At 38.3% G+C, this 26,467-nt stretch overlaps 1 protein-coding gene and 1 long non-coding RNA gene across 4 annotated transcripts in view; one reads left to right on the top strand and one right to left on the bottom strand.

Annotated features, from left to right (window-relative positions):
- Positions 1 to 9,105, top strand: part of LOC141981545 (uncharacterized) — a 64,448-nt gene extending 55,343 nt beyond the window's left edge. The window contains exons 5-6 of the long non-coding RNA XR_012637822.1: positions 5,634 to 5,656; positions 9,026 to 9,105. This is a non-coding gene — a long non-coding RNA (uncharacterized LOC141981545). The remainder of the gene's footprint in view (positions 1 to 5,633; positions 5,657 to 9,025) is intronic.
- CDH12 (cadherin 12) overlaps positions 1 to 26,467 on the bottom strand; it is an 822,829-nt gene that overhangs the window by 738,053 nt on the left and 58,309 nt on the right. The gene's annotated exons all lie outside the window — the stretch shown is intronic.

The raw sequence follows: 26,467 nt of genomic DNA, 5'->3' as shown, positions 1-26,467 counted from the left end.
GAGAAAAACCTGTAGATTTAAGGGGTTCCCTGGATGATGAGTTTGAGGAGGATGAACCACCCTCACTCACTTACAATACATCTCATTTTTCTAACTGCAGACACAAATTTCAGAGCATTCTCTCTGATGGCTCAGCCTGCAACTGGTCATGCTTAAAATTTGGCAGCAACCATATTGAGGAAGATTCCTAGTAGTCTTTTGATCTTAGTCGAGTTTCCATTACTAATTTTGAATGGACCAGACGGGCAACCAGAGAGGTGAGAGGGCCCAATATACATCTGTGGAACAGACTGTACTTACTTCAACCATCCTATAAAACTTTCTCTAGATTTTTTTCAATCCCATGGTTTTCCAGGTGTTCAAGGGCATGATCCAGCAAGATAGTGAGCACCCTCCACTTTTCTTGCAATCAGTGGGACTGAGTACTCAGGACTTTGCACTATCAGGCCCCAATTGGTCAAATTATAATAGATGTTCAGATCATCGAAACATAGGGCTGGGAGGCACCTCAAGCTGTCATCAAGTCCAGCTTCCTGTGCTGAGGCTGGACCAAGTAAACCTAGACCAACCCTGACAGGTGCTTGTCCAAGCTGTTCTTAAAAACGTCCAGTGATGGGGATTCTACAGACTCCCTTGGAACCTATTCCAGAACTTACCTACCCATAGTTAGAAATGTTTTACTAATATTTAAACTAATCTCCCTTGCTTCAGATTAAGCCCATTACTTCTTGTATTAAGACCATAACTTCATGTCATCTTTCAAATTTTCTTTAGAGCTTCCTGAACGGATGTTTGCATCCAGTCCTTTCTGACGTTTCCCATTCCCAGTCTAAACTTTTTTGCTGTTTTTGCAAGATCAGGCAATGATCTCTCCCCTTCTCCTCCTCCCAAAGAAGGACTGCAGAAGTGTGTGTGTGGGGGGGGGGGGAAGCAACCAAAATGGGACAAATTCCAGCAGTGTTACAAACCTGTGTGCCAGGTTGCAATGCCACGCACTGAAATTTGGCCTAGTCATGACTCCATCATGTCAGTACAGATGGGGCTCTGCTATTATGCTACACAATTCCAGTCAAGGGCCAAGATGTGGCACGTTGCTCCCTGGCCAAGGTCAAGTTCTCAGAAGTGGATGTCATGCCCCCCACCTCTTTAAAAAGTGGGAGGGGCAAGGCAATGCCCTCCTCCCCCATTCTCTGGCACCTATGAGAACCAACTTTGTCTGGAGAATTCTCACCAGATTTTTTATGTGTATAGATAAGTTTCTGGTGAAATGGAGGTTGGAGGAAAAAAGAGACCAAAGATTTCAAGTACAGTATATGCAGGAAGTGTTGGCTTGATGAAAATCTGTTAGAACAACAGTCCATAAATTTAATCTTAGAAAACAGCTGAGAAATTTCTAAGTGAGATCAATTATACTAGGAGAGTGCAAAGTCAGTTTATAATAACGACAGTTTACATCAGTGATTGTCTAATCTGGCTCAACTGTGTGAAGCATCATTCTCACTCTTTTTCTTTTTGTTTTGTTTTTAAAGCAAGGCAACAAGAGAGACATAATGTTAGCCAGACTAATTAAGGGTATTACTGGCAGTCTCTTCCATCTATGATATGCACAGTGAATAATGTTTAGCTAATATAAGCAATGTTAATTATATCAATTCTACAAATTCAAGACATTTTCCAGGATGTGCTACGTTAAGGTCATATTAAATATACTTTGCTTCCTACTGAGTTGCTTCAGAAGCACATTTGAGCCTTTAGTTAAAAAGAAACTTTTTCAATAATGTCACCATTGAAAACAGGTATAATCCAAGTTTTCATGAATGTTTGTCAGCTAATCTGGCACTTCCTTGTTGACTACGCACAAAAGAGTTTTTAAACTGGAGAATCCTCACACTCGTCTATTGTACTGGTAAATCACTAACAGTTTAAAAAGTTCTGGTATTAAGACAACTATATTTGATAGGTCAATTTCATTATTAAATGTTGATATAAAATATATTCCAAAATTGATGGATGGCTATATATTTTTTATTATACAGAGATCAGATTTACTCATTTTTAATAATACATGTCACCTATTTTGTTTTTCATGTTGATTTCAAGTTAAAACTTGGGGAAATTGGTATTAACATCTTCCTGCATACAGATAAAGCATCTGCTTCTCCACTGCATTGCAACTTGTACACTCATTTTTATATTTCTATAAAGAAGATGTAAAATGTTACCAAATACGAATGAACTCACATAGAAATTTGATAAAAGACAAAAACAACACATCTCCCATGGGATCCCATCTCACAAAATGGTCACTCTATATCCGACCTTTCAGTCCTCACCTTCAAATGAAACCTACATGACACCTTCAAAAAGACGAGCCTGGGATCTTAAATTCATAGCTTTGTTAGACAATAAAAAATATGTACTGAATCAGGGCTGTCCTTACCCATACGCAAAACACGCACCTGGTGCCCTACGCAGCTGCGTGCTACTCCAGCCCTTGCTCCAGCTCTTCCCCAGGCTCCCGCCCCTGCTCTGCCCCACCCCGCCTCTTCCTGACCCTGCTCCGCCCCAGCCCCACCCCCACTCCGCTGAAGACTGCAGCCAGGCCCGACCCTGCACTCACCGCGTGGTAAGCGGAGCAACCTGGTCCCAGCCTGCTCCACTCCCCTGGTTCCCAGCCATGCTGCCGGCGAGTGCTGGGGGGCAGTTCCCCCCTCCCCCCAAGCCTGGGAGCCAGGGGAGCAGAGCAGCCTGGGGCCCCAGGCCTCTGCGGGGGGGGGGGAGCTGTGTGGGGCCTCAGGCCTCCGTGGGATGGGGTGGGGCTGGCCTCAGGCCTCCATGGGGGACGTGAGGGGGCCTAGCCACTTCCTGTGGGAAGTGGAGTGACTCAGCCTCAGCCTGCTCTGCTCCCCTGGCTCCCAGGCTTGGGGGGTGGGGGGAATCACCCCCCCCCAGCACTCGCCGGTGGCGCGGCTGGGAGCCAGGGGAGCGGAGCAGGCTGAGGCTGGGTCACTCCACTTCCCACAGGAAGTGGCCACCCCCTGTCCCCCGTGGAAACCTGGGGCCAGGCCCCCTCCCCCTGCTCTTCCCGTGGAGGTCTGGGGCCCCACACAGTCCGCTCGTGGGGGACTGTATAGGGCACCAAAATAGCTAGGGTCGGCCCTGTACTGAATAGAGACCCTGGATTTATGGCTTATTACAACAATCTATAACCCAGTAACCCCTTCCCCCTTTTTTTTCTGCTTTTCCCTGGTGACTTGAGAGGCATTAACTGGCTACTTCTCCTTGAATGGCCCCTTGACGTGTGTGTTAACTACTTATGCTGAACAATCTGTTCCACCTTGTATTTAGCTGTGATTCACTGAGTCCATTTCCCAGACATGAAGAACAATTCTGTGTAAGCTTAAAATTTTGTCTCTCTCACCAACAGAAATTGGTCCAACAAAAGAAATTACCTAAGCCACCTTGGTTTATTCACCAAATAAGAAGGCAGAGAAAGGTTATTCCATTTCACAGAGGATTTCGATATTTTCAGATTTGCTTTTGTTCTGATTTTGATCAAAAATAAAAATCTGGAAATTCTCCATGAAAAGAAATGGAGTACTGGCTCTGAAACAGACCACCCCATGGGATGTCCTGGACCACAGAACTGAGAAGCCTTGGAGTCCCTGAATCTGAGATGGTCTGCCAGGCAGACTACTTCAGAACTGTGGATTCTGGGAGCCCTGAAAGCTTGGGCTGCTCAGGAGCCATGAGGCTGGAAGCCAGGACTCTTAGGACTGGCAGGGATTCAGGTAGATTTATGGTGGAAACGTGCCTGGGTTCTGCTGGAACTTTATCAAAATCAAACCGCCTTCATGGCACATTTCAATTTCGATGAATCAGAAAATTTCAGCGAACAAATATTTCTTTTGATTTTTTTTCTGACCTGCTCCCCCTGAAATCTTTGGGTCACATTCAGTCCTATACCCCCTTATAGAGAGCTGAATTTAATCCTCTAGCAAGGCTGCATGATTTAACATGTCCAAGACTTTTCACACACATAGGAATCAGTATTATCTTGATCTGCAAGAGCAGGGTGCTTTAGAAATGTGCGTAATACAAAATAATGACCTTAATTAATATTTTGTGGCACAATACCTACAATTATAGTATTTTGTGACTCTCACTTCACTGTTTCTAGTCATTCATGTGTCTCACTGTAGTAATCCAGTGTCAAGAATATATTAGCAAACTCCGATATTAATGGAGTTAATTTAAACTAATTTAAAGCTTTGATGTTAACAAATGACACAAAAGGCACTGGAAAGGGATTTTAGGTTTATCATTAATGATCTTGAAATACAAATGTATGCTTAAAAATATCTGACAACATTTCTGTTGTCCATAAATAGCAGAAATTGTATTTATAATTTTTCCTGTTTCATGGCATTCCATGTTTCAGATGAGTTTGCAATTTGGGTGGTATAACTTTGGATATAATTTGAAAAAAAGGTTATGTTATTTTAACCATAGGTTAAAATGTTCTATATACTCTATGTAAAATGAAATGCAATGGTCAATTGGTTCTATATTTTGCTTTACTTAAAAAAAAAGAATGAATAATTCTGGTCTGAGAGGGCAAAGAAGATCAACCAAAATTACAAAATAAGGTGTCTAAAATGAAGCATTTAGAGGGAGATTTTAAAAGGCACAAATATAAATCGGGCACCTAATTCCCATGACATTTCAGTGAGAGTTAAGTGTCTAATTGTCACGAGTGCCTTCTAAACACTCTCTCATACATTTGTAGACACAAGTGCTGGCTTCTTCCTTTCCCTGAGGGTGCTCAACTCCTGCTCAGCCCCAGGCACCTCCCCCACTCAACTCCTTCCCTCTAGGCCCCCCGCCCGCGCTCTGCCTCTTCCTGCCCCCACACCACCCCTGCCCCGCCTCTTCCTTCCCTGTTCTGCCTCCTCCCGCAAATGCGCCCCGGCCCTGCTCCTCCCCCTCCCGCCCCCCAGTGCCTCCTGCACACTGCGGAATAGCTGATTGTGGCAGAGGGAAGGCACTGGGAGGGAGGGGGAGGAATTGATCGGTGGGGTCACCAGTGGGCGGGAGGCGCTCGGGGGGAGGAGAGGAGCTGGATGCCAGTGGATACTAATCATCCTCTATTTTTTTCCGTGGGTGCTCCAGCCTTGGAGAACCCACAGAGTTGGCACCTATGTTTGTAGATATTTAAAGAAGAGCTCAGATTTTTCACAAATGCTGAGCACAGTTCCCATTAGACTTGTAGGTTTTCCTCATCTTAGAGAATCAAGCAACTTCTTCTATTGGGAGCCTAAAAATAAAATGTAGTTCAGGAATCCAGAATACAGTGTGTCAAACTTGACCATTGGCTTCTGGAAGAGGTATATTCTGTTCATAACAATTTCTTATTTTCATTTGGTATGAATGACTTTTCTGGAAGAAGATAAAGTAGTCACCCAAATCAAATGGGGACCTGGAAGAGGCAAATTTCCAAATGTCTTGATTTGGCCAATGTACAACTTTTGTAACAATGATATTTAACAACAATGTTATGTGGAGTCCATTTTCCTTAATTATTACTAATTTTATGAGGGTTAAACAACTGTTGCATGTTATATTTTTTGCAGATACATTGGAACTTCGCAAGGAGGTATTTTCAGCATTATCACATATTTATGCTAGATTTTTCCTAGATAGATAGATAGAAAGAGATCCTAGAAATGTAGCAATAACAATACAAAATTAAGTGACTTTTATGTAATCTTGCACCTTGGCCTTGAATATTAATTACTGTTATTAATTAACTAATTTATTTTTTATTGAGTTAGCACGTAGGAGCCCCTGTCATGGGTCAAGATCTCACAGTGGTAGGCACCTTGCAAACATCTGACAAAAAGACAACCCTTACCCCAGAAAGTTCATAATCTACGTAATATCACTGCTTCCCTAGTTGATTGAACACGGCCACGCCACATGACCTAGTAATGTGTAAATTTAATATTTTAACATAATGTTTTTACATAAAATCCTGATGTAGATTCCTTATGTGTAAAAAGATAAGATACAAATGTAAATGTTGCCTTCAAACTTTCCTTTCTGCCTAATTAAGTTCATCCCTACTAATCCAGTCAGAGAAATGTAAAAGGTCAGAGAGATTTAAAAAGTCATGAAAATATATTAATTGCTGGTGCATTAGTCCATCTGTCATGAAACAAGAGCCTTGGTCCTCCACAGTGCACTCAGCTGTATCAATAATGTTAAGTGGTGTTCAAAGGCTATGCTTCAGCTTAGCTCCTCCTGGAGCAGACATTTAATTGAAACACAGGCTGACTCAGTGCATGGCTCCCTGTTGTTAATTGGTCTTTGGAGACCTTTAGGAAGTGTGCCAATTATCTCCAGTCCCACAACAACAACAACAAACATAAAAATGAAGAAAAATAATAAGGTCACCTTTCCCCTTTGTTAATGAACAACACTAAAAAGTTTCAATTTAAAGGACATGTAAGTCTAGGTGGTGTGGTCTTTGGACCTGAAGTTGAACACAAGTATGACACAGCAGTTGTTCATGCTAAGGCAGGTGGCCTAAAAAGAGTTTGATCAATGACAGCACGGCAACCTTTTTTCCTTCAGTTAAAATTGTTCTCCCTGGGAAAAAAAATTAAAAGAATCTTTAAGAAAGATACATGAAAAAAAGAATAAACTATAAAATGTCATTTTGCTTTACAAGACTGGGTGGCGGAACTAGAGCAACCACTGATATATAAGAGACAGTGCAAATATGGGTTATAAATCCGCTATAGTGAGGGTGACTTTATAAACTCTATATACACCAATTTGGATTTGAGCAATAAACTGTGTGTCGTAGGCAAGTCACTTAACCTTCATGAAAACAGAGATAACACTGAGCCACCACTCTAAAACAAACAATGAGATATATGGGTGAAATATGTAACACATATTATTGTTGTCCTGTAAAATAGCACTTGTGTGAACCTACAGTCTTCATACATTCTCCATCAATTCCTTTGCCACACTACAGAAAACAATGGTCTGGGCATATGACTTGCACTGTGTTTTGCTCTATTTTTATGAAACCAACAGTCACTATCTCAACAGTATAAAGAAAGTGACACCTATTTTGAATTTTTAAAAAGCCCAAGATGGGGACAATCAACAAATGTGGATCAGGATCTGAACTCTCTTAAAGTTTAAAAGTGTTTGGATGTGAGATTTTAATTTCAGCATCTCTAGCACAAAACAATGTGCACAATGCAACCTCATATGCAATATCATTTGAACTTACAAACCAGGAAAATTAAATATCTATATTCAGTCATCTGAGTCTGTAATTATATCTGAAAAATGAGGCTGTTTTTGAAGATTTGTCCCTAAATTACCATAAACTATTTGTATCTCTTCCTGTCCTGGATCATTACCTGGATAATTTGCTGAAAGCATTCAGTAGACAGAAGCTTTCTTCTTTTTAACCACTATAATAATTTATTCATTGACGAAAGAAAAATGTGTGTGTGCAAATATTTATGTTCCAATCCTGAAAACTCAGAATCATGTAAGTAACTTTACACAGATGAGGACTTACCATTCTGTTGATCATAGGTTTATAAAAGCTTATGTTTACACAATGTAAATGCTGGGTTAAATTCGGGTTGATATCGTCTCTTTAAATTATTCACCAAAATTCACTCAGTGAGCGGTAGACCTAAAAACTGAACCCATGATCCCAGGTCTCTTGGCTCCCCATCTACTGTTGTATCCAATAAATCAGCGGTTCTCAAACTGGGGTCCGTGGAACACTGGGGGTCCGCGAAGATAATCCAAGGGGTCCATGAGTCATGTCCAGGGCCTCCAGCTCTGCTGATCAACTCCTCCCCCTCCTCCCAGTGCCTCCTACATGCTGTGGAACAGCTGTTCACTGGCGTGCAGGCAGCGCTGGGAGGGTGGGGCGGAAATGGGGAAGGGGTGCACTCAGGAGAGGAGGTGAAAAGAGGCAGGGATGAGGCGGGGCAGGTGTGGAGTCGGGGTGGGAGGAGGTGGGGCAGTGGTGGGGCCTTGCGGGGAAGGGGAAAAGTGCGAGTTGGCCTGGGGCTGAGCAGAGGTTGAGCATCCCTGGGGAAAATTAAAAGCCGGCTTGGGGGTCCGTGAAAAAATTTAAATCAAAATGGGTTTCCTCAGGGTGCTAAAGTTTGAGAACGGCTGCATTAAATCATACTCCTTGCTAATATCTCAAAAGTTGTTTATTGTTCTAAAAAAAGCAATAAGTTAGAAAATTAAACTCATGTACCTATAACGTAATTTAGTTTAGAGAAAACAGAAATCTTTTCAAAGGTATCTAGAGGAGATAGTTGCCTTTGAAAACCTCACCCACAATGCTTAATACCTTTTCACTCTCCTTTGGGATGAAAACAAATGTTGACATATCAGAATTTCTCTTGGGACAGAAATTCCATTTTTTTATCAGCTATACATCTAACATAATAACTTTCTGATACTACTGCTATGTGAATAGAATGATTTTACACCGATATGGAATTAAATGATGTTAACATAGCTGTTACGAATATAAAAACCCATCTGAGTACAAAAATATTAATATTAATGTGGGAATTAATTAATTATCTGAAAATGGTTAAGCAACTTCCGCATCAAAATCAGAAAGACAAGATCCATCTCTCTGGCGGTGATATACGCTAATCTTGGTGAACAAAGAGGAACACTAGATTTATTTTGAATTTAAGATTCTTATTATTCATTAGTATGCCTGTCTCAAAGACTGTTCACTGAAGTGAGGTGGTGGGTTATAGAAACTGCTATTTCAACTGCAGAGATCTTGAATGACTTCTTTTAAGTAACTGAGAAATATTTTCAGCAGTTTCATGGGACCTAGTACAATCCCTTATCTTTACCCCATTTATAAACTGTTTTGCTTATCTATGATACATTAACACAGGCTGACTGCTGATTTGGGAAATAATATAATTTGGTCCTCATATACCTGCAGAAGTGTGAACCCACCATGGTGGAGCCATCCTCCAACTTATAATCTCTATTGAAAACTCTTCACAGAAAGCCATACCGAAAAGATTGTAACTGAAGTAACCACTGTTTACTGCTTGTGTTTTGTTTTGTTTTTCATTCTCTTTCTTTATTAATAAAATGTTCATGGTTAATAAATATGAATATTGTTGCCCCTTTTTGACTCATGTGTCTAGTAAATGTTTGGGGTCCTAGGGATATTCTAGTTAGGAGGAGAAATTGGCGAGAGTCAGGTATTCCTTTGATAAAATCTAATTAATTTACAAGGAATGTAAAAAGTCCTGCTTCTCTGAACTCAGAAGGAACCAAGAACAAATGGAGCAGTTTCATAGCAAACAGCCCCAGATCTCTTTAGCCAACAGAGCCAAAAGATCCTTCTAGTTTTTCCCAGGGTCACACTGTGCTCACTAGCTAAAATTTGGCTTTATTACTTTGTGCCTCTGCCTCTCTGTGTTCTGTCTGTTCTCCCCTCTTCTTCCCTTCCCTCCTCTCCCCTCCCCTCCACACACACACAACTTAGCAAAAGCCCTTTGCACACTTACTCCAAACACCTGGGAAGGTTCACAACCCCTTTTGTCTTAGGTGGGAGCTTGTAATTAATATACCCTTACAGTTACATTAATTGAAGGGTGCATTCACACCCAACAATCTCAGCGAGGTTTTAACTTGACCCATAACAAGGTTTCACCCAGCTCATTTCTTTGCTTCACAATTCTTTGCTTGTATTTAATTCTGAAGTCCCCTAAAAACATGGTGAGAAGAAAACTATGTGACTAATATAATTGGAATCATATCCCTGGAATCATATTTTATTGGCATTAAAGAGAGAATCCTTATGATTTGGCCTGCCATTTCTTGTTCTACATTGTACATTGTTAGTAGTTTTGGGGATAAAATTACTTGTTGCTCAACACCTTAAAAATCCTATTCTCTCCTACATGATCCAGCCTCTAGAATGGGCAGTCATGTTGAGAAGCTATGGGTTACACAAGGATCCTATGAAGAACCTAAATTTAGGATAGAGACTTTATTATTTACATTACAATAGTTCTTTGAGATCCAACTTCTATCCTAGTCACTGTACAAACAGATTGTAACAGACAATCCATGCCCTAAAGCCCTTAATTAAAATAGAAAAGGAAAGGAAAGTGTAGGAGAAAATTAATATTATTATCCTCATTCTACAGAGGGAACTGAGGCATAGAAAGAGTGACTTGCCCAAGGACACTCAGCAGATCTGTAGCTGAGATGGCAATGGAATCCAAAATTCCAGAATCCCAGTCTAGGTCTTAAACCACTAAACTGTTGATACTCAACTTCCTGAAGATCGAAAGGATATGAGTTGAGAAAATGTTTCTCTGTGTTACAGAATATATACATAAGAGCAGGTTTCTGAAGCTAATCTAGTCGAGAGGGTAGCTGTAAAACTGCTGTTAAACATATAGCTGTAGTTAAAGAGAGATAATAGTTTTAATTTACTAAAAGCACTTTAACTGTATTTATATAGAGTTTTATACAGTTTACATCAGTTGGGGAACTGGCCCAAAGTGTTTACTGCATTTTTTAATTGTGTAGACAGTTCTGTTCTCGGTTTGCTAGCCAAATCCCCTCCTCTTTCAGGGGCTTGTCGTTTCACATTAGAGTTAATGAAAAATATTGTTTTTTTCTTTCCTTATTCTTATCTTGTATCTTCTGATTCTAACTCTCAACAGAAGTACTTAAAGGGACACACATCGACTTGAAAATCACCTTTCTCTGTAAATTTTGTACTTATTAATTACAAGAAACACCTATTTATTACTCTAAATGAAAGATTAGAGAAAAATATTTTCTCTGTTTTTTTAGTTTGTGCATTTGGCAGCACTTTTGTATAGGCATTTTTGCTGCTTCTCCTGTACAGTGAGTCAATTTCTCCCTTGCTGAAAAAAGCTTTTAAACATCAAAAGTTGAACAAGAAACCTTCATGTTTTGTTAACGTTTTTTAAACAAATAAAAAAGGTCAAGGTATACTATTTAAAGTGTGCTGTATCAGTAACTGGAAACGCACACAACCTTGCACAGCTCATGTCCATTTAAAATGCTGCTACTAAAAACCTCTTCCTGGATCATCTATCTCACCACCTCACCCTTCTCTGGCCCTCTATTGAATTCCCCTGTTCCACCACATCTGAAAAAAAAAATTCTCCATAATTTAGCCCTGCCCTAACTATCCATCTTATTATTTTATTGTAGTGTCTTCAGAGGTGAATGATAGGGAGTTACAGAGCAATGTCAACCAATCACATCATATATGCAAATTAAGGTATGCTAATTAGTTATACTTTTATTCAGTGTATACTACTCCAGTTCATCCAAGAAGGGAATAGTTTCTCCCCAACCCCAACCTCTTACTCCTGGACTGATAAATTCTTCTCCCTCTCAGAAGGTAACTTTTACTGGAAAAGCAGTTACGCTTCTGAAATTAATGGTCATAATGATGAAATTCCCAATTATTTCTGAGGATAACATTCAGAAGGTATGTAAATATACAAATATGGATTTCATATGGCAATAAACATCCATAGTTTCTATCCTTCATGTTATTAAAATATTGTCTATAATTTTGCCTCCACGAAGAGTCACTTCCTCGGACAATACATCTCAATATTTACCTCAAGTGGAGACAGAATTGACTAATTATTAATTTTTATGTAAGTACCATTGTTTTACAGTTGGTTTAATAGAATTAATGTTTTTCCAACCAAACACAAAAGCCCATATGCCCAAAATGAAATACCTACAGCACATTATATAACTTTTCATTAAGATTTACAGAAATATAAATATTTAAGGTTAGAATGGAATGATTTTGATCATCTAGTCTGACCTCCTGCATAACACAGCACAAAGAACCTCACCCAGTAATTTCTGCATCAAAGACCATAACTTCTATTTGTGCTATATCATTACTTTGATAAAGACATTCAATTCTGATTTTAAGACTTCAAGTGATGGAGAATCCATACGTTCCTACGTAAATTGTTCCAATGTTTACTTACCCTCACTTTAATAATGTGCACCTTATTTCTATTCTGAATTTGTCGATCTTCAACTTCCAATTATTGGTTCTCATTATTTCTTTTTTCTGCTAAATTAAAGAGCCGCCTATCAGAAATCTCTTTCCCGTGTTTAAGTAACTTTCTTTTGGATGAACTAAACAGAATGAGCTTCTTTGTCTGTCACTATAAGGTAGGCTTTCCAGACCATAAATCATTGTTAAACCTTTTTACTGAACCCTTTCCAATTGATCAAATTCTTCTTGAATTGTGGACATCAGAATTAGACACAATTATCTGAGTAATATTCTCACTAATGCAGTATACAGAGGTAATACCCCCTCCCTATTTCTACCTGAAAAGCCCCTGCTTATCAATTCCAAGGATCATGTTCGCTCTCTTAGCTACAACATTGCACTAGCAGCACATGTTCAATTGCTTATCAACCAAGTCCTTTTCAGAGTCACTGCTTTCCCCACCTTATAAGTGTGACCTGCATTCTTTGTTCCTAGATATATTACTTTGTACTTGGCCATGTAAAAACACGTCGTATAAAACACATATTGTGCAAATTAGTCCACCTTAACAAGAGATCATGGCTCATCCTTATAACTGATCCATTCCTATCATTAGTTACCATTCTGCTAATGTATGTGTCATTTACAAATTGAATGTTTGACAGAGTGGAGACCATTGGCCTACCTCCCTTGTCCTTTTCCACTCCCTATAATGTGTCTTAACTCTTCATAATGGTACTGTCAGGTAACAGATTTGTCTTGTAAGAAATATTTAGGTTTCTATTCATCATTGCCTTGTGCCATCATTTACATCTATACAAAATGGGTGGGAAATGCTGCCAAATCAGAATGATATACCCTCTCTGTTCTGGTGTATATAAATAAGCAATGAGCATGATAATGGCAAATTAGATCCTGACCTGTGAAGACAAGACTTTGCTGTCTGCATTTGGGTTTTCTGCAGAGTCACAAAGGTACCTGAGCTATTTCACAAACTGCATCCAGTTTTATATCTCAAAAGTACCCTCAGTGCACCACTGTTTTCTATTTGCATCTAACACGATTTGTTTGGCTATAGTGTGATCCACCATAATGACCTCATTGTGAACATCACAGCTAGTACCTGACTGTTCAACTACAATCAGACAGTTCTTTGGGGATTTTGAGCAGATCTTCATATTTATGTTGTTAAAAAAACCAGGTACTGGTTTGAAGGGGAAGGGAGAGTAGCCTTTGGTTTTAAACGCTTTTGCTTGTTGGTCATTCAGTTGTACTGCCACTAGCTAAGTGTGTGATTCTGGGTCAGTGAATGGATCTCGTGGCAGCAGCAGAAACTTTGTGCTCGCCCCCTCCCCCCCAAATCTCCTCCTCCAGTAATAAAGTTTTAAGCACACTAGACATTTCAGATTTACCGAGGTGAAGATTCAAGGGAACAGTTCTTAAGCAAAATATAAGTAATTTTATTTGATAACTGTTTTAGAATCAAATTGGTAGATAGCATTGTTTCAACATGGTTTCACTATCTAACGTGGACAGGCATTGGTATAGACCAGCGTTTCCCAAACTGTGTTCGGGGGAACACTGGTGTTCCGCATGACGTGAATGGGTGTTCCATGAAAGAATCGTCATTTTAAAAAGGGGTCTTGCACTTGATTTTTGTACTACTTTATACGCACTTTCCAGTTAGAAATTGTTAGTTCAAGTTATTTTAAATTTGTATTTTTGCTTTGTTTTATAAAATAAAATATATTTGAGCATAAATAACGCAATTTTTTATTTGAAAACCAAACGACTACAAAATAATATTAGAAGCGTTCTGTAAATATATACCAGGTGTTCCATGGCCAAAAAAGTTTGGGAAACGCTGGTATGGACAATCATGCTGAGTCTGGTATATACTTTCCCCAACACTTTCACAGATGTTTTTATCCTATTTAAAAAGATGTACCTAATACCCACTGGCAGTGACATGTCCACTGGCAGTGACAGATTTCTCATCTTCATAAGGAACTTACTTCTGACTCTAATAGTTAAATGCACAACATGCCACAAACTACCCTCCTTCACAGTATTACACATAACCTTAATTATGACCCCACAAACACATAACTAGAGCTGAGGAAATAATGGAGTTTTGGTTTGAGGACCAAACTGAAAAAGTCAGTTCAACTATAACAAAAAACTTTTTTTTTTCAAAATTTTCATCAAATCAAAAAACTAAAAAAAGAGAAAAAGGTTTATCTTTTGGTGTTTTGATTGATTTTGAGTTTAAAAAAACAGTTTGAGCAACTTGAAACATTTTTGTTTGTTTTTAGTTTTGATTTGGCTGTGTCTGGTGTTTTTAACCCTTTTGTGTGTTTTCCCTCCTAAATTGGCCATGTCTGAAATTGAAACATCGATTCAAATAGAAAAGTCAAAACAAAACTTTCGACATCGAAACATAACTAAGGTGACCGGATGTCCTGATTTTATAGGGACAGTCCCAATTTTGGGGTCTTTTTCTTATATAGTAGGTTCCTATTACCTCCCACCCCCGTCCCGATTTTTCACACGTGCTGCCTGGTCACCCTAAACATAACAGTCTAAACAAAATGTTTCAAAATGGTCAAAACAAAACTTTTAAACTCTTTTTAAAAATCCCTGCAAAACTGTTTATTGAATTCAGGTTGAATTTGGCAAACAGTTTTGTACTATAGGATTGGGCTATCATTCTGATTTGACAAAAAATAAAATACAATACAATACAATAAAATAAAATAAAATATTTCACCCAGCTCTATATATAACAAATGGCACACTTAACCTATGCCTCTGTGTCAACCTTGTATATTTGCTAAAGTTGCTGAGGTGATCATTTAGATTTTGTGTTATAACATGAGAGAGTTTTGTGTTTTCTGTAGCACGTTTCCTCTTGGGACACAGAAGGAAGTTCCTTGTGAATGGGTGAAATCTGCCACTGTCAATGGGAATGTCTGAGTGTTAAAATATGGGAAAGAAGTGTCCTGTGTCTTCGACTTTGCTTATTTTTAATTGGAGGGATGTCACAATCAACATTAATTCCTTTCAAATGTATTTTTTGTGCATGGAATGTATATAAGAACAAACACACACACAGTATTATTGTTAATAATAAATGAGAAGAACACTAGCATCATGTGGGTTGGAGAAAAATTTGGGTCTGAAATGAGAGGTGTCCTTCACAATGAATGACATTTTGAATGTAAATTCAGCAGATTATATTTAAGCTATTCTTTTTTCTGTGATTTTTAAGGGTTTTATATTTCCAAATGCAGCTGAAAGAAAAAGAAAGAGAAAATGTTAGATAATTCATATGACACATTGAAAAAGAGAGCGCAAGAAATGATCAGAACACAAAAATAGTTTTGGAGCAGCTAGTAGTTAACTTTTTTCTTATGGGTCCTGATGAACACTTCCTTTACTGCAATTACAGCATTATTTTAGTCAAGAAAAGCAGCAAGTATAAAAAAAGGAAAAAGGAAGGAGAGATGGAGACATTACATAAATTACTAAGCATGAGCTTAACAATAAGAAAAGATTTTTTAATATTACTATTAATTACTTTCCTCTTCCACAAGCATACTAATAAGAGGCGGAAGGTAGAGATCTATAATAGGAAAACCTCCAATAGATATGTCTCAAAAATGTATGAGACAAAATTTAGCCCTTCCTTTCATGCATGAAACTCCACTGACTGGGATCACATAAGTGCATTTTACCACTGGTGTTTTTGCTTGCAATGGGCATCGGATGAGAGTGCTGAGTAGTTTGTGGATAAATTCCTTGGTATGTTTATAATAATAGTCATAATAATAATAATAATAATACTCCACAATTCTATAGTGTTTCCCACCTTCTATATGCTGTACAAACATTAACTAACATACATTACCCTCATTCTAGAGATGGGGTAACTAATGCAAAATGAATTACTAAAAACAACATACTCGGTGTGTAACAGCTATGGTTAGAACTCAGGAGTTCCTGTGTCACTATCCCACATTCAAATCAGTAAACCATACTCCTTTCACTTTAGAAGATGCTGCCATTTTGAATGCCATCACCTTAAGTACCTGACAGTACTAAATGGCCGAGCCAAGATATAAAGTGCCTCAAGATCTCCCTGTCTCACTACTGTCGGTAAGAGCTGGGCCCTACAGCTTGCCCAGAATGTCAATAAAGTCCATCTATTTACATGCGAGTTTGCTGGAGGGAATATAAAAAGGTGATTTATGGATCTTTTTATTTTTAATAGGGGTAGCATTTAAAGATCTGACTCTCTACTACATGATGCATACATGCAAAGCAGGAGAGGATCAAACACTGAGTATTCTGTTACCAGAGAACAAATATTATATCTAATGTATATATATATATATATATATATATATATATATATATATATATATATATAATTTTAGATGCTCTAGGGAAAGGAGATAATTTGATAAGTAAATTTAAAAAATCTTCCAGAAACACCACTGCCCCTCTGTCTCAAACTTTCATAAAATCTCTTAAACTACCATAAAAGAAAATATGCTATTTTTGGTGTCACTTTTAGTCCTTAAACAATGTGGACTGATCTCCCAGTACATCGTACCTTGCTGAATAGTCTGTACCTAAACATGAACAGAGGGTGCAGCAGGCTAGCATTCTTATTGTAGGCATTTTATAGCCACTCAGAGAAGGTGTAAGGTAGTGGAGAATCAGGCCCAATATTCCTGAATTACTATATCTATGGCCTGATTCTGTTCTCTGGTAAAGATGTACAACTCCCATTGAAGTGAAAGTGCACCAAATGGGAGAATGTAGCTTCTGGGGATGAATCCTGCCTGAGGAAATTGCACTGGGAAAAGTGGGGAACAATCCTGTTATTAGAATGAGGAAGAGAGGTAGCTGTAGCAGTGAATAGAATGAGATGAAGCTGGCCAGCGAAATCACTATGCAAATGTATTTAATTCATCATTCTCAAGGTGAGTATTTTGCCTAATATAGTTTTTTCTGTCACCTGGTATCTTAACAGTTGCTGTTTCAGCTTTGACTACTGTGGGCACTTCATTTTTAAAATGAATTTTTCAGCTTAAGCAATGTGGTGCCACATGAAAGTAACTTTGTGTCTAATATGCTCCATGTCCAAATTCTCATTTTAAACACAAATTATAATCCGTCTTCAAAATTAGATCAACGATATCAATATCTGAGTTCTGAGTTACAACCTCAGCACCAGAGACACAAGCATGAGAAAGATCCAAGGAGAGCTAGCCAGACTAAAAAAACATTGATAAGAGGATTTCTTATAAAGGAAAACTAAGATATGTCATTTAAAAATTAACTTCCTAATGCATTACATTTTACCCTATGACCTTCCAGTTCAAATATATTTCTTTTTAAATGTTTCACTCTTTATAAAGACATAGAGTGTTCCTTAGGGAAAACAGGGTGTCTATAGTCAAGGGAAATTTGTTTCCATATTAATGTGTTTTAATTTTATTCATATATAAAATATCATATCTCTACTTATAAAAATCTTCCAGAGATGTTTCCAACGTGTGATTATATAGGAACATAGAGTAAGATTTTCAAAAGTGACCGGTGATTGTAGGTGCTAAACCTGAGACTCTAAAAGAGCTCAGGACTTCCTGAAAATCAGGCACCTTGAGTTAGACATCCAAAAAATCATTAGGCACTTACAGAAATCTTGGCCTAGTTTGTCACAGATTAATCCAACCACTGACATCTTCCAGAGTGGTTTCAGCTGACCATCTCCAGTATAGGCAGACAACTACAAGCAGTGGGGTTGACTAATGGAGCTCAACGCCTTGTGGAAAGTATTCCTTGCTCATGAAAGTTATAAATAGATGACAGGTTTCAGAGTAACAGCCGTGTTAGTCTTATTCGCAAAAAGAAAAGGAGTACTTGTGGCACCTTAGAGACTAACTAATTTATTTGAGCATAAGCTTTCGTGAGCTACAGCTCACTTCATCGGATGCATACTGTACTTTCCACAGTATGCATCCAATGAAGTGAGCTGTAGCTCACGAAAGCTGATGCTCAAATAAATTGGTTAGTCTCTAAGGTGCCACAAGTACTCCTTTTCTTTTTTGCAAATAGATAACAGTAGTTCATTTTCTTATTTGGTTCGTCTGCAACTCTCTGTACATTTTCCCTTTTATTCTGCTCTTTCACCTAACCTGTTTTTATCCTAGTTAAAATGAACACTTACAACCATATACTTTTTCAAGTGTGAAATCAAAGTATGACCTTAGTGGCATATTTATAACCTTGGAGGTTGCTTTCTAGTCCCCTTTCTCTCCAATCCTAGAAGTTGGAAGAAAGAGCTATTCCCCCTGGATACTGCACAAATGAACTAAATTCTGATGGCTTTTCATGTGTTGAACAGCCTATCACAACAGACAAATCCCATTCAATCATCATAATTAGTATTCCAAGGTTAGGATCCTACCTATTCCATGTATTACAACAACATGAAGCAGAGAGGGGAGGGTGTGGGGGGCAAAGTCTCCCAGTAGATCTCAACATGACAGACTGCACGAATCAATTTTAATTAATTCTGCCTCTTTAAATCTGTCTGCTCTTTTGGAAAGATTGCTATCTGCATCAGACGCTATGGCAAGATAATTAACAAAACCACTGCAGGATGCTGATAGCACAAGCGGCCAATTTACTTGGCAGCATCTCAGTTTTACGAGAGTGCCAGGTTAGAAGGTCCATGGTATTAGGAGGGGGATTTGCAGTGTAATATCATGTATAAAATACACATATTTTACCAGAGAACACCTTGCGAGGTTTTAATGATGTGGCTTCGAGCAAGGATTAATGAGGCACAGAGCTTCTGAAAAACAACTTTAGTGTTACAAAGCAAAAAACTGTTTCAGCACAAGATTGCTGACAACCAAAACCAAATGCGCCACTCCTTTAAAGCTCATTCTGAGAAACATACGCTTATAAACGGCTCTCATTTTTTATGCTATTTGGCATTCATTTCAGGCCACCTACTGTAAAACACTGACTTCTCTGAAGCAACAATGTCTCTGCTAAATCATATTATTCCATTTCCCACTAAGGGGCTTTGGTGAGGTGACACGATTCAGCACAACACTATGTCACCATCAGTGTCAATCAGCTGGCATTTGTTTGACATGTTTCATTAGTGTAAGCAGTTAACACTTATTGCAAGCATATGTAGCATGCACCAGGAACACACAGCTGCTCTCTTACAATTCACAGGCCTAAAATCATTACTACCAATTTTTTTTAATCACTTCACATTTGTAAAAGAAACAAACCAACAAATCTCTTCTCTAAGACAGTGCCTCCCAGGGCATATTGTATGTCCACTTGTGCGGTCCATTACAGCTGTTTAAAAACACCCCCAAAATCATGAAACCTCTTTTTTTGTCAAAATATTAAATTTTGTCCAAAAATCTCATTTAAGACAAATCTAATTTCAGCCATCTCTACAGTGTATAAGGGGCCTAATCCCACTGTGAGCACCATGCAAAGCCGCACTGCCTTCAGTGGAACTCCATGTAGATATAGTGTTCTGTCTGCACAGATCTTCTTGAAGGATCAGAGTGTTAGAAAGCAAGCTCCTTGAAACAGGGGCTGTGTCCCTGTTTGTGTTCCCATATAGCACAGTTAAGAAATACTAATGCTATCTTTGAGGTTAGGTGTCTTCTCTCAGAGCTCTTGTCCTGATTCAGCAAGGTGCTTAAGCATGTGAGGAGTCTGAGTGATATCAAAGGGTATTGCTCATGTGCCTCGGTACTTTGCTAAATTAGGGTCTCTATTACCAAAATATTATGGTGACAGTTATTTCTCTCTGTATTTCATGGTATCTGATAGAAGCAGGTAGGCCTTGTCCCCCCACAAGAAGCCAGTGGATTTTAATTTGATGGTCCTCAGAACTAATTGTTGTGCTGTCAGATCATTTAACTCTGACTTTCATTGTGGCTGATAACTGAACTAGAGGAATAGATGATCTCAGCACGTTTTCAATTCAGCAACAAAATTTTAATTTTTACCTAGACAAGGTGGTGTTCAGGCCAACTCCTGAATTCTGCCATACGAAAAATCTCTTAATTCCACTTCAAACAGTGCTTTACTTTACCATCATTTTGTCCAAAATGCAAATATTTAACTGAATAAAACCATGACATTGGACACTTACAAATCAGTGAAGCATTATGTAAAAGAACTACATTGGAGGGGAAAAAATAAATATTCAATTTGTGTGAGGGCCAAAGTTTGTAAATCCTCCCTCTCCAGGCGAATCAACCATACCAGCAGGCAGACCTATATACTGGTTGACAAGGTTCCTTCTTGAAGTGTCAAAGCTCAGTGAATCACATTCTTGGCCAATTAACAGCAAAATGGAACAGAGACTCTTACAAAAACAAATAAACTTACCCTTTAAAAAAAAATCTATGGCCAAATCTATTGCAGTCATTCTTAAACACTATGGGTAACATTTCAAAAGAACCTATGTGATTTTGGAGTCTAAGTTCCATAGACTTTTAACGGGATTTAGACACTTGAAAAATTTGTCCATTCCATGTACAGAAATCAAAGCAAAACTTTCTTCACCCTTGGGTGCTTGTTCCTTAACTGTTTTTACATTCTCAGTAGTGTCATCCAGATTAGTGAATTTCTGAATGTAGGAGAAAGGTGAACTTTGTTTTCAATGTTGGTGGCTCACAAGGAAACCCACAAATCTAGAAGAATCCCCACTCCACCAAAAGCAAACAAAAATCGGGATTGAAGCACCCTGATTTCATTAGGGCTTCTCTACGCCAAAATCCTTCTGCATGCTCCCTCCATAGGTAGCACAGGTTGCTCGGCCCACTTACATCCACGACACTGGAGATGTCATTATTAGAAAGTCCACTGAAATCAGTGAGAGTTTTTCCATCAACATCAATGGTTTTTAGATCCAGTCCTAAGAGGTCAAGTGCCTCTCCATTGTTCCCATACATGATGGATCAAAAATGGTTTATTATGAAAGTTTATATATTATTTTACATCCCAACCATTCCATACAAAACCCTGATGAAAAGCGCTATGTAAGAGCTAGGTACAATTAATACCATTTCAAGGATATAATTCTATTTCTAATGAGAGTGGATCATAATTATTAAACACAAAACAATAATTCTCCAGATAGACCAGATGTCTGGAAGTCACTAGGACTCCATCCATCACTGTAATTTATGTGCATTCTGGTGAATTTGAGAATGTTATTAATGGGAGAGATCCATAACTGTGCACAGACCAAGCACAAGTCCTATAAGCACCATTTAAGTCCTGTTAAGTTGGACATTTTCCAACTGGCTCCATTAATGACAAACTCCTCTTTGCTCAGGTTGAAGTGGCAGATGGTGTTTAGCCTGCCCAATATAAAATGGATCAGCTACAATGGGTTGCTCTGGTGGTTTTAATACTTTATGGCTGCAAAAGGGCCTACCTCTATTTGTACATTAATTAATGCTTCTTTTCTAAAGGTCCTGAAGGCAGTGAATGAGCTAATGAGACATTTTTGAAAACCACTTAAGATCACACACTGGTCTTACCCATTTAGATCAAAAATATACAGTGAAAGAAGGGAAAAGCTGATATGTAAGTGCACACTAATAATCAGGTAAATATTAAAATAAGATATAAGAACTTTGCATAAACCAATTGAGGCGGGGAATAGTGCCAACCCAGAACTCAAAAAATCATGAGTCAGTCCCAAAATACAGTGAGATTGAAAACAATCAATTCAGTTTTTGGTGGTGGTTTTCTTTCTCTTTCTTTCTTTCTTTTTTTTTCCCACTTGTTTTCTGGCTTTGAACCTTTTTCTCTGCAGTCATGAGGTTAGAAACCTTATCTATGGTTAATTATGAAAACTGAGATTTTCATGACCTCAGGAGCTTGAGCTTTAAGCAAAACACCAAATATCACAAGGTTTATAATAAAGCGTTGAGAACTAGCAACAGTGGAAGAGAAATCAGTTTTGCAGAAAAGCAAAGGACTGAACCAATGTGGTAGTTTCTCATAGACACTGCCGCAGGAATTCCACACCATCACACTCTACCAGGTGCCCCCACTTTCTGGGCTTGATCTAGGTCCACTGAAATCAATGGAAGTTTTCTGTTGACGCCAAAGGGGTTTGGATTAGGCCCTCTGGGAATGGCCTACTAAAAGTCCTTCCCTGTTCCCTGAACACCTCCATCAGGAGCAGGAGCCAGGGGACAGACCAACAACTTTGTAGTATTTCTGGGCTCATTACTGAACCATTCACCTTGTGAGTGGTATTAATTATTGTCTTCCTGCCATGCTCTTAATCTAGGGGTGCCAACCCTCCAGGACTGACCTGGAGTCTCCAGGAATTAAAGATTAATCTTTAATTAAATATTATGTCATGTAATTAAATCTTCAGAAATAGGTCCAACCAAAACTGGCAACTTTACCTTAATCTCCTTGTCCCCTCCACTGACCAGATTTATTCACACCTCCCACTCTACATCTCACTTTACTTATCTGCCTAGCTTCATCCATTTTAATGTTCCTCTTCTCCTCCTTCTACGCACAACTTCCTCTCTCACCAATACCACAGTTTCTTCCTCCCTTCTTTCTACAACTCAGTCTCCTAAATCATAATCACTGTCAACAATGTTAGTTCTTAACAATGGGTGAGTTTAAAACAAAACAAATTCACCTGGAACCCTTTGGAAATGTGCACAGTCAAAACACAACACCACATAGTCTTATTATCTAACCCAAGTCCTTTCTTCCTCTACTCTTTATCCTTCTGCTAATTCTGGTTTTGTGTGTGTGTGTGTGTGTTTTCTGTGTAATTTTAGACTAAGCTTTTCAGAGAACTACACATTTTTCTCAAATACTTAGCACACTGAGCTCTAATTAAATAAATATAGCAATCTAAAATTAAAAAGTATTAATAATTACAGTGGTTATGTTACAGGAAGAAATGAACTGTATCTCTAACTACTCTCTCAAGAATGATGGGCAAGATTTTCCAAAAGGACTTAATGATGTTGGTTGCCAAACTTGACATACTTAGTAGGGGCTTAACTTTCAGAAAGTGCTGTTGCACTTTTAAGGTGTCTCAGGTTTGGCTCCCAACATCACAAAGTTACTTTTCAACATTTTTGTTGATGTCTTCTCACAGTACTTAAACAGGCTATGTACACATATAAGACCTAAAGCCTAGACATTTATCATGCTTATGCTAAAGAACTCCCATGAAGCTTTGCAAAACGTAATGCTAAAAGAGTTTATACAGAATTATTATCAAATAGAAGCAAATCTGCTTGTTAAGTGGAAATACGTTTAAGAGAATTATATTTTTCATAGTTGTTTGCAGTGCTGTTGTAGCCATGTTGGTCCCAGGATATTAGAGAGACAAGATGGGTGAGGTAATATATTTTATGAGACCAACTTCTGTTGGTGAAAAAGACAAGGTTTCAAGCAACACAGAGATCTTCTTTAGGTCTGGCAAAGGCACTCAGAGTATCACAGCTAAATACAAGGAGGAACAGATTGTTTGGCCTATACAGTTAACAAAAAGTGTTAGAGACCACTCAAGGTGAAGTGGTCTCTCCAGTCATTGGACAAAAAAGAGGGGCTATTGTATTACAGATTGCTGTAATAAATCATAAATCCAGTGCATTTATTAAGACCATCATTTTCAGCATCTAGCAAAGTTATGAATTTAAGTTCCTACACTCGACTTTAGAAGGTGTTATGCAGGTTTCCTTGGAGAATGAGGATTGAGAAGTCAGTGATCTTTTTGTGAAAAGTGTCCATCCATGGGTGATACAGTGTTTTTGTCTCTTATGATTTTCCTGTGTGAGCTCATTCAAGAGCAGAGTGATTGTCTGGTTGCACCCATATAGTTCTTACTGGGGCATTTAGTACACTGGATGAGGTACATCACACGTTGTGATAGCCACAAATTGTAATATGGGATAAAGATGTTGTGTATAAAAGTCCATTAAATCTGTTGTCATGTGGCCCACTGCATGCAGATAGCCTGGTGACCCCAGAGGTTGGCAAGCTGTTGGCTCTCTGCAATGTGCTGTCATTTTCTTTGGTCAGGGAAACCTGATTTAATAAACTTGGTTGAGCTTACTGTTTAATGTCTCATTAATTAATACTCTAATAGAACCCATTATTTACAGCAAAATAAACTCTTATCCAAATCAAAGGAAGAGGACTATTTTTACAGATTTCCTCCTTGTCACATGGATTCTGAGAGAAAATAGCTACTAGAGACCTTTTGGGACAGGAAACAGGGATTTTCTGACTTGTGAAAGATCAATATATTAGAAGATGATGTTCATTGCTAATTATAGCATGGACTACTTGCTTATCAACTTTGTGTTTGAGTTTGCATTGTTATCACTGAAAGGGTGTTAAGTAGGCCCTGGACTTGTCTTTTCTAGCAGAGATAGGAACTTTCACATTTAAAATGCTTAACTGAAAAAAAAAATTGCTATGAAATTCTACTAACATAAAGGAAACAAAAATAAAACTTCCACCGTAGCAAAATTAGGACTATAAAAGGATAAAAGAACTAGAAACACGTAAATAAAAAAAAAATCTGGTTTAAAGACATAAATAAATACTGTATTGGTATTTAATTAGTTTTTAAAATCAGGACATTTATTTATCCAGTTCTAGAAGTGACAATAGGAACTCTGAGCAGACTGGTGGGGGCCGGTTAAAGAGAAATGACCTGAAAGGTGCTCAGTCCAATTACAACTGATGATTCAGAATATCCTACAGAACTTGTAGAAAAGGAATCATTGGGAGACTGACTAAGGCTAAGATCGTCTTAGAATCTGGATACCCAGTTCCTGAGTTTTTGAGAGATGTAGCAGTGGGATTAAGACCCACGTATGAATATCAGGAAAATCTCCTACTATGGGGCAGGTTCTGATCTCTTATATAGATAAGAATCCAGGATAACTCAATTGAAGTTAATGGCATACTCCAGATTTCACCAATGCATTTGAGATTAGAATCTGCCCTAGTGACATTATTAGCCCCTGAAATAGTACCCCAAAATAAGTGGTGGACACTTTTCAGCATGTTCAAAAGTGTTCTGGATAAAACATGCAGAAGATGGACTAGATGACCTAATACATCTTTTCAATGTTTAGATTCTGTGCTTGCCAATGGGGTATCCGATAGTGTAAATAAGGGGGAAAGGAAATGGGGAAACGAGACAGTTTCCTTATTTTCTCTCTTTCTTATTTTCAATTTTTTTTTTTAAAAATTACACACCTAAAAGTATGTTGTTCCCTCCCCCATAAGTGCCTCCTGTTCAGCTTCTCTTCATGTGGAGAAGCTGCTGTGAAACATGAACTTAACAATTTTTATATAAATCAAAAGCATCTATTTTTTTCTTAAGTGAAACTCCAGAAATAGGCTAGCTGCCTCTCAAATGTTATTGAGTACAGAAGCCAAAAAGGGAGAGAGACAATATTTCTCTTTGAAGTTCAGCTGTTTGAGAATGTTAGTGGCCAAACTTCAAAAAGAAATTGCCCTGCATACCTGGCTGTAGCACTTCAGAGAAAACTAATTTAACTTCTCTGGTGAAAGTCAAACCTTCCTGCACCCTAGCTGCCTAGGAAATGCTGCAGCTGGTGGACTCTTGAATAAGGTGGCTATTTTCTTTGAAGTTCAGATACTCGACTCATTAGCAATTCAGAAGTGGTGAAGATACTTTTTTTTTAATTTTGATATCACTGAAAAAGCTAAATCGGGAGTTCCTGATTTATTTCTTAAAGTCATAGTCACACTTTAAAGGGCAACACTTCTAAAAACAGCCTCTAATTTTCTGGAATTAAAATGGCATCATCATGTTTTGTTTTCTTTTGTTCATTTCATACATTCAGGCTGGGGCCCTCAACTTTCTGCATTTCCCTAAAGAATGTATTTCAATGCACAAGTGGTACTTACACTTAAAATGTAAATGATCTAACTACAGTAACTGATTTGGGCACAATAGTATCAATCCATGAATATTTTGTGGATTCACGACTTGGTTGCTCACATTTGCATCCCTCAAACTAGCAGGAGTTTGGGCACACAAACAATTATCTTGATGCAGTAAATACTTATGTAAATGAATAGTCTCATTGAACTCTATGAGCTTAATCACCTGTGTAAAATTCCTTGTGTGGAATTGGATTGGAATTCAGGATTGGAACCTATGAAACCAGATTCAGATTACTTTGAAAACTCAACACTAAAATCAGCTCAGCAATTTGCCAAGCAATGATGCAATTTACCAAGCAATGATGCATA

This window comes from Natator depressus, chromosome 2, assembly GCF_965152275.1.
Source record: "Natator depressus isolate rNatDep1 chromosome 2, rNatDep2.hap1, whole genome shotgun sequence".
In the NCBI taxonomy this organism is placed as follows: Eukaryota; Metazoa; Chordata; order Testudines; family Cheloniidae; genus Natator; species Natator depressus.
This window is presented reverse-complemented; position numbering and strand designations above follow the sequence as displayed.